The following is an 8,643-nucleotide window of genomic DNA, read 5'->3' as shown; positions in this document are numbered from 1 at the left end:
TCACTGCCCCACTCACCCCAGACAAGGCCTGTAACCTGATCACCTCCAACCCTTCCTTCTGCAAGTCCCTCTTACCCCAACAATCACTCTCTACCCTCTCCGGCTACGGCCGATACCTGGTCAAGAAATCCGTCGAAGAGTCGACGAGGTTTTCTTCCCTCATCGACCGAACCATAAGGGAGAACAACACCCTCACACCGCAGGCAGCAGGTGCACTCAAAGACTGCCTCCTCCTCTCCCAACTCACCACCGACTTCTTGATCTCCTCCCTCTCAACCCTCAACTCCAACGACATCACCAACCTGACCAGCGACCAAGCCGACTTGGTGCACACCCTCCTGAGCGCCATCGTCACCAACCATCAGACATGCTACGAAGGGCTCACCCAAGCATCAGTATTGCACCGGGGGCACAAACTCTATGCTTCACTTGTCAGTGGCTCCCAGCTCTATAGCGTCTCCCTCTCCATGTTCGTTCATTCCTGCGCCCATAAGAACAACAAGGCCAACCCCGGCAGGCAATTGTTGGACGATCTCAGAGTAGGGAGCGATGGTGCCCCTCGCTGGGTGAAGAAGAAAATCTTCCTGTCCAGCCCCGGAAGGAGGATGGCTCTGCAAACTCTGGGCAGTGTGGTGGTCGCCCAGGATGGGAGTGGCAACTACCGAACTATCAGCGAGGCTGTTGCAGCAGCTCCCGTCAACAACGACGGTAGCAAGGGATACTACGTGATACACGTAAAGGCGGGAGTGTACCAGGAGTACGTGACCATCCCTAAGAACAACAAGTACATAACGATGACGGGAGACGGGATCGGCAAGACCATCATCACCGGACAGCATAGCGTCGCTGATGGCTCGACCACTTTCAATTCTGCAACTCTAGGTTAGCTGGTTTGTAATTAGGACAATGTAGATGAGTTAATATACATCATATTTGGGTTGCCAATCCTAAGTTTTGTAGTCTTAATTTTGGCGTTGCACAATGGCTGTTATTTAACATATAAAGTTTTTTTATGTTGGAAATGTGCAGCTGTGTTTGGTGAAGGCTTCGTGGCAGTTGGCATCACGGTGCGCAACACGGCCGGCGCAGCCAAGCAACAGGCAGTGGCAGTCAGGAACGGAGCTGATCTCTCCACCTTCTATCAATGCAGCTTCGAGGGATACCAAGACACTCTCTACACCTACTCCCTTCGTCAGTTCTACAGAGAGTGCGACATCTACGGCACCGTCGACTTCATCTTCGGCAACGCAGCAGTCGTCTTCCAAAACTGCAACATCTATGCTAGGCTCCCTTCTGCGGGGCAGTTCAACACGGTGACAGCTCAAGGCAGAATGGATCCCAATCAAAACACAGGCACCTCTATCATAAACTGCAATGTCCTGGCTGCTTCAGATCTCTCTGCAGGCAATGCCAATGTGAAGACGTATCTGCTGGATCATTTTTCGGATCACACAGTTTCACAATCGTCATCATGATATAAAACACAATATAAATCAGGAAATACAACAGTGTAAATAACATGATTAACAGACGACAGAAACAATAACAGGGTTCAGGCATATCGGTTTCTGCAAGCAACCAAAATCCAGACCACAGCAAATAGACAAACAGTTGCATATAATACAATGAAAACAACGAACGCATGTTAATACTGTGCAAAAAGCTAAGGCGTACGAAAGTACTCCCCTTAGAGAAGATTCGCCCCCACATACTCTGCAGATCAGGGTCCGGCGTCCTTCCCCCAGGATACAATAGTCACGACGAACCAAACGGTGCACTCCGGCGGATCGTCCTTCGAAAACAGCCTCTTCGAACCAAAGTTGCAGAACAACCCCTTTCGGGATAACTCACAGGAAAGAGGGAGAGAGAGTAACAGGGGAGATGGGAAATCGCAGAGCTCCAGGAATTCGTCTGTCTCAGCCTTTACGTAACCCCAGCCCTCACCACGCTTTTATAACCCATGAACGGTTATGAAACGTGGAAGGACCCGTTACGGATTCTGAGGAGACGTGATCCGTTAACGGTCATCGAAAGATCGATACCCGTTACAGAATCTGAGGGACTATAACGGGCACGAAATACGAGGAGTCGTGACCCGTTATCCATTCCCATAACCCTTTACCGAATCCAAATAACCGAAGAAACTTTGGGTAAAAAGATACTTTGTCTTGATTGGATATGGCCCTAAAGGGCCAATTACCCGAACCCAAGCCCGGCCCGGCCCGGCTCGGCACGACACGACACGGCACGGCGCGGCGGGCGGGCGCGTGTGTGTGTGGTGGTCATCCCACTCCATTGTTCTCAGGAACAAGTGTATGAGTTCACTAATTGCTTATAAAGCCCTCAAAAAATTCAAGCAAAAGCAATATGGGACTATTCCACCTCATCAAGACCACTATCTATAAACAACCCATTTTCTTCTTTGAATTTTCTCTCCCTTCTTTCTTACACCTAACATTCCCCCACAAATTCAAAGAATGAAACGGGAGGAAACCAAGGTGCAAAATGAGACAATCTGCAACAGGATATATCATGCTTTCAGCAATGGTACCTTCCGGTTTGAACCACTACCTTAGTTGACTAACTTTACCCCCACAGGAATGAAGTGAACTGAAGTCTTGAACATGAACCTTAGTTGTAGGAGTGTCCATTAGCAACAACACGATAAAGGTTCTGGTTGTAATATTTAGGGGCGGCGCGTTAAAGGCCATGCGCCCGAATCCTGTTTCATGAGTGACTTCAGAAATAACCCAATTCCTTAAACTGCGGCCACACAGTCACACTCACATAGGTGGGCTTCTCCAAAGATGCACTGCTAACATCTCGCCTTGAAGGCTTTGAATCCATTCAGAGTTTTAACTCTTCCTTAACTTGCAGCTACAACACCTTTCCAGAGTAAACAAGGGAACAGACACAGATACAAGGTATCATATTTAATAAGGTGCTATCCGGTTCACCCTACAACTTGTTATTACCACATTGAACCTACTTTGTGGGATCTCCACTCAGATAGGTTGGGTTGCTACTGTAGATGAACTACTGATGGGTTTCAGTCTCATCCCCTCTCTGGATTTTAGGACTAACGACTTATCTAGTCCTTTCGTTAATGGATCAGTTGTGTTCTCTTTGGATCCAACATAGTCCACAACAACCACTAACTGAGACACCAGTTCCCTTACAGATTTTATTCTGACTTGGATGTGTCTCCTCTGCTTTTGGTTATATTTTGTGCTTTTAATCTTTGCAATAGTGGCCATATTGTCACAATGCACAGATATCACAGGAATTGGCTTGCACATTAAAGGAAGTTCCTCAAGAAGTCCCTTTAACCATTCAACTTCCAATTCTGTGACATCTAAAGCACAGAGTTCAGCTTCAAAAGTAGACCGAGACAAGATGGTCTGCTTTACTGATCTCCAGGCGACTGCGCCGCCACCCAAGGTAAATACATACCCTGTCACGCCATAACTACTAGAGTTCATGGCTATCCAGCTTGCATCACTATATCCCTCAAGAACTGCAGGGAATCTCTTGTAATGCAAACTCAAGGAAATAGTTCCTTTCAGGTATCTAAGTACCCTGTCCAATGCCTTCCAATGAGTGTGATTTGGACAACTTGTGTATCTACTTAATTTTGTCATGGAAAACGAAATATCCGGTCTCGTGCAATTTGCAAGATATATCAAACTTCCAATAATCTGGGAATACCTCAATTGAGACACAGGAACACCAGTCGTATTCTTATGAAGAGTGATAGAAGGGTCATATGGAGTTGCTACAGATCTCCCTTGGTTATAACCAAATTTCACAAGTACTTTCTCAACAAAGTGAGATTGAGAAATGACTATTCCCTCAGCTGAACGAGTCAGCTTTAAGCCTAAGATCACATTTGCAACACCCATATCCTTCATATCAAACTTACTACTAAAAAAGGACTTTGTCTCATTTACAATTCCCATATTGGAACCAAACAAAAGAATGTCATCTACATACAAGCATAAAATAATACAATCATCACTTTTAATTTTACAATAAACACACTTATCAAATTCATTGACAACAAAGTCAAATGATAAAATAATATTATCAAATTTTTTATGCCATTGTTTAGGGGCTTGTTTTAGTCTATATAATGACTTAACAAGTCTACAAACTTTATCTTCATTACCAGGAGCCACATAACCCTCAGGTTGATCCATATAGATCTCTTCTTCAAGATCGCCATGCAAGAAAGCGGTCTTCACGTCCATTTGATGGACCGAGAGATCATAAATGGAAGTCAGTGCAATAAGCACTCTAATAGTGGTCATCCGGGTAACCGGAGAATAGGTATCAAAGTAATCTATTCCCTCCTTTTGTTTGAACCCCTTGGCAACCAGTCTCGCCTTGTACTTGTCAATGAATCCATCTGGTTTTAACTTCTTCTTAAAGATCCATTTGCACCCAATTGTGGAACTACCACGAGGGAGGTCAACCAGTTCCCAAGTACCATTAGAGATAATGGAGTCCATTTCACTCTTGATGGCATTTTTCCAATGCTTTGCTTCAGGTGAAGCCATTGCATCTCGGAAAGTGGGAGGATCATCTTCGATAAGGTAAGTGATAAAGTCACTTCCAAAATCCTTGGTAATCCTTGGTCTCTTGCTCTTTCTAGGTTCAACCACTTCCACAGACTCATCGGGTCTAGGATGGGAACAAGATGGTTCTACCCCCACATCTGTCATCCTTTCCACATGTTCGGGAATAGAACCAGAAGTTGAAGGTATATCTAAAGAAGACAAATTCTGAGGTACACCAACTTTCATGGGAAATACATCCTCAAAGAATGTAGCTTCTCGAAGCTCTACAATAGAGTTAACATCTATGCCAGATATCTCAGATTTAATTACTAAGAACTTGTAGACATAGCTGTTCTCTACATAACCCAAAAAGACAACATCTACTGTTTTAGGACCTAGCTTCTTCCTATTGTGTTCTGGGACAAGTACCTTAGCAAGGCACCCCCAGACTTTAAGGTATTTTAAGCTAGCTTTCCTATTTCTCCAGAGTTCAAAAGGGCTACTGTCCTTATGCTTCTGAGGTACTCTATTTAGAATATGGAAAGCCGTATTCATAGCATCCCCCCACATATAGGTAGGTAATCCAGAACTCCTAAGTAGAGTATTTATCATGTCAGTTAGGGTTCTATTCTTTCTTTCTGCAATCCCATTGGATTGAGGAGAATACGGAGCAGTAAACTCATGAACTATTCCAACAAACTTGCAATATTCATCGAGTTTATTAGAGGTATATTCTCCTCCTCTATCAGACCTCAATCTTTTAAGTTTTCTACCAGTTTGTGTTTCTGCTTCATTCTTAAAATTAAGAAACTTATCAAAAGCTTCATCTTTTGATTTTAGCAGATACATATAACAGTATTTAGTGCTATCATCTATAAAAGTGATAAAATACTTTTTATGATTTCTGGTTAATACTCCATTAAATTCACAGATATCTGTATGCACCAGATTCAATATTTCAGAATCTCTAACAATCGTATGGAAATGTTTCCTACATTGTTTTGCTTGCACACAAATTTCACATTTTTTAGTTTTATCAATGGAATGCTCAGGAATCATTTTCAAGTTCATCATGCGTTTCACAAAGTTGAAATTCACATGACCTAATCTATTATGCCATAAGTCAGATGATTCTATGTTATATGCAACATTAGACAATGAATCAAAAGAAACATTATTTTCTAATTTATCACTGCAAACATGTTCAACACGAAGTTTGAATAAACCATCATCTAAATATCCCTTGCCAATAAAAGTTCCAGAATGTAAAATAACAACTTTATTACATTTAAAGTTAAATTCATAACCCTCTCTAACAAGACATGAACCACTTAGAATGTTCCTTCTAACTACAGGCACATGGTGTACTCTATGTAAAGATAGAACTCATCCTGAAGGAAACTTCAGATCCACGCGTCCAATCCCTAACACCTTAGCAGCCGTTGAATTGCCCATAGTCACGGATCTGCCTGCAGCAGCCTGGTATGAGACAAAGACAGACTTATCAGCACAAACGTGCACATTAGCCCCAGTGTCAACCAGCCACTCAGTTGGCTCATAAACGTGATAGATTTCCTGGTTAACAGAAACATACCCAGTACTGGTCCCAACGACCTCAGTCACCATGTTGACTTGAGGCGTTTCGTCTGTGGTCCCATGAGCTTTGGTCTTCTTGGAAGGACATTCCTTAGCCCAGTGCCCAACCTGCCCACAGTTCCAGCACGGTTTGTTCTTTGCCTTTTTCTGGATTTTGGCCTTAGGTTTAAACTGGTTTTTTATTGCAGATTTCGATTTTTGTCCTTTGCCCTTAAAAGTTCCAATCATCATGTTCACCTTAGGCGGTTCAGTTGGCATTACGATCTGTTTCTAGCTCCTATGCTCCTCTTCAATGGCAATGGCTACCATAAGATCATCTAGAGAAATTTTCCCTCTACGGTGCTTGATAGACATACCGAAGTCTACCCAAGACTTAGGAAATTTCTCTACGATGGTCATAACTTGAAACTTCTCAGAAAGTTTTATTTCAGCCTCAGCCAAACTATGGAGCAGTAGCAGAAACTCGTGTGCCTGCTCAGTGACCGACTTGCCTTCTACCATCTGATATTTCAGAAACTTGGCAACGGAGTACTTTTCAAGACCTTGGTCTTCGGTATTGTACTTCTTGTCCAGTTGATCCCATAAACCCTTAGCAGTGGTAGATGAAGAACAGTACACATCGAACAATGTGTTTGACAGAGCCAACAGTATGCAACCACGGCATATACTGTCCTTTTCTTTCCACTCTACAGACGCAGTGACTGCAGAAGGGTCAGGGTTAATATCAGACACCGAAGGGCAGTCGATTTCCAGAACATTCAACAGCCCTATCGTAGTGAACCAGATCTTCATGCGTTGCTGCCAACGCTTGAAGTTCTGATCGACAAACTTTTCCGGCATACCGGACATGTCCACTTTTGGTACAAACGCAGAAGAAGACGACATGCTTTGAATCTTCTCTAAGACTGCTGGATCATTTTTCGGATCACACAGTTTCACAATCGTCATCATGATATAAAACACAATATAAATCAGGAAATACAACAGTGTAAATAACATGATTAACAGACGACAGAAACAATAATAGGGTTTAGGCATGTCGGTTTCCGCAAGCAACCAAAATCCAGACCACAGCAAATAGACAAACAGTTGCATAGAACACAATGAAAACAACGAACACATGTTAATACTGTGCAAAAAGCTAAGGCGTACGAAAGTACTCCCCTTAGAGAAGATTCGCCCCCACATACTGTGCAGATCAGGGTCCGACGTCCTTCCCCCAGGATACAATAGCTACGACGAACCGAACAGTGCACTCCGACGAATCGTTCTTCGAAAACAGCCTCTTCGAACCAAAGTTGCAGAACAACCCCTTTCGAGATAACTCACAGGAAAGAGGGAGAGAGAGTAACAGGGAAGAAACTTTGGGTAAAAAGATACTTTGTCTTGATTGGATATGGCCCTAAAGGGCCAATTACCCGAACCCGAACCCGAACCCGACTCGGCTCGGCATGGCGCGGCGAGCGGGCACGCGTGCGCGTGTGTGTGTGGTGGTCATCTCACTCCCTTGTTCTCAGGAACAAGTGTATGAGTTCACTAATTGCTTATAAAGCCCTCAGAAAACTCAAGCAAAAGCAATATGGGACTATTCCACCTCATCAAGACCACTATCTATAAACAACCCATTTTCTTCTTTGAATTTTCTCTCCCTTCCTTCTTACACCTAACAGTATCTGGGTAGGCCGTGGCGGCAGTACTCAAGGACGGTGTTCATACAATCCAATCTTGGTAGCTTGATCGACCCTGCTGGTTGGACGCCTTGGTCCGGTAATTTTGCTCTGACCACATTGTACTACAGTGAGTATAACAACCGTGGCCCTGGTGCTGCTACTAGCGGGAGAGTGAAATGGCCTGGGTTCCATGTGATGACTTCGAGTGATGCGACCATGTTCACCGTGTCCAATTTTGTTCAAGGAGATGTTTGGCTGCCCAAGACAAGTGTGCCATTTACGGCTTGATTGGCTTTGAAGAAGAAGAAGCTGATGGTACCAGAAGTGTGCTTAGATCATTAATTCTTTTTGGATTAGTCAAATAGATGACCTTCATTTGTTTATTTATATGCAATTTACAAGGCCCAAGTCATGTTATACATGATTAGTTTGTTCCGCAGAAAAATCAATTTGTAGGAAAGTATGTCACCTTATTTTTTCAATTGAAAAGTATATATACAGGATTGGACATTCCATATGTAGAACGCCATCGTATTCGTTCTTATGTATAAGATTTTTCCTCGTTTAAAGGTCTCTCAGTAACACCTAATTAAATTGTTGGTATTTTCATTTCCTATTATTCACCCCCATCTTCTTCTGTTTGTTTTCAGCTAGTTAAGAAACAAAGATCCACACATTATAACGGTCACGATCGAGTTTCACCGGACCCAGTGGGTCCAGACCAGGATCTGGCTGTGAGGCAATGGTACCGGGTCCAGACCCACATCCGACTGCACCTACCATGTGAAAAACTATACCCAGGTCCTATATGGTATGTT

General features: G+C 43.5%; 1 pseudogene across 1 annotated transcript; it reads left to right on the top strand.

Annotated features, from left to right (window-relative positions):
- LOC149820528 (pectinesterase pseudogene) lies at positions 1 to 8,349 on the top strand (annotated as a pseudogene). The gene is made up of 3 exons (XR_016426375.1): positions 1 to 882; positions 1,030 to 1,415; positions 7,826 to 8,349. The product of XR_016426375.1 is annotated as a pectinesterase pseudogene (transcript).
- Positions 8,350 to 8,643: the final 294 nt, after the last annotated feature.

The sequence above is a fragment of the Nuphar pumila genome, chromosome 12, assembly GCF_984573655.1.
Source record: "Nuphar pumila chromosome 12, dmNupPumi1.hap1.1, whole genome shotgun sequence".
Taxonomy (NCBI): Eukaryota; Viridiplantae; Streptophyta; class Magnoliopsida; order Nymphaeales; family Nymphaeaceae; genus Nuphar; species Nuphar pumila.
The sequence above is the reverse complement of the archived record's forward strand: the minus strand, read 5'-3'. Positions and strand labels throughout refer to the sequence as shown.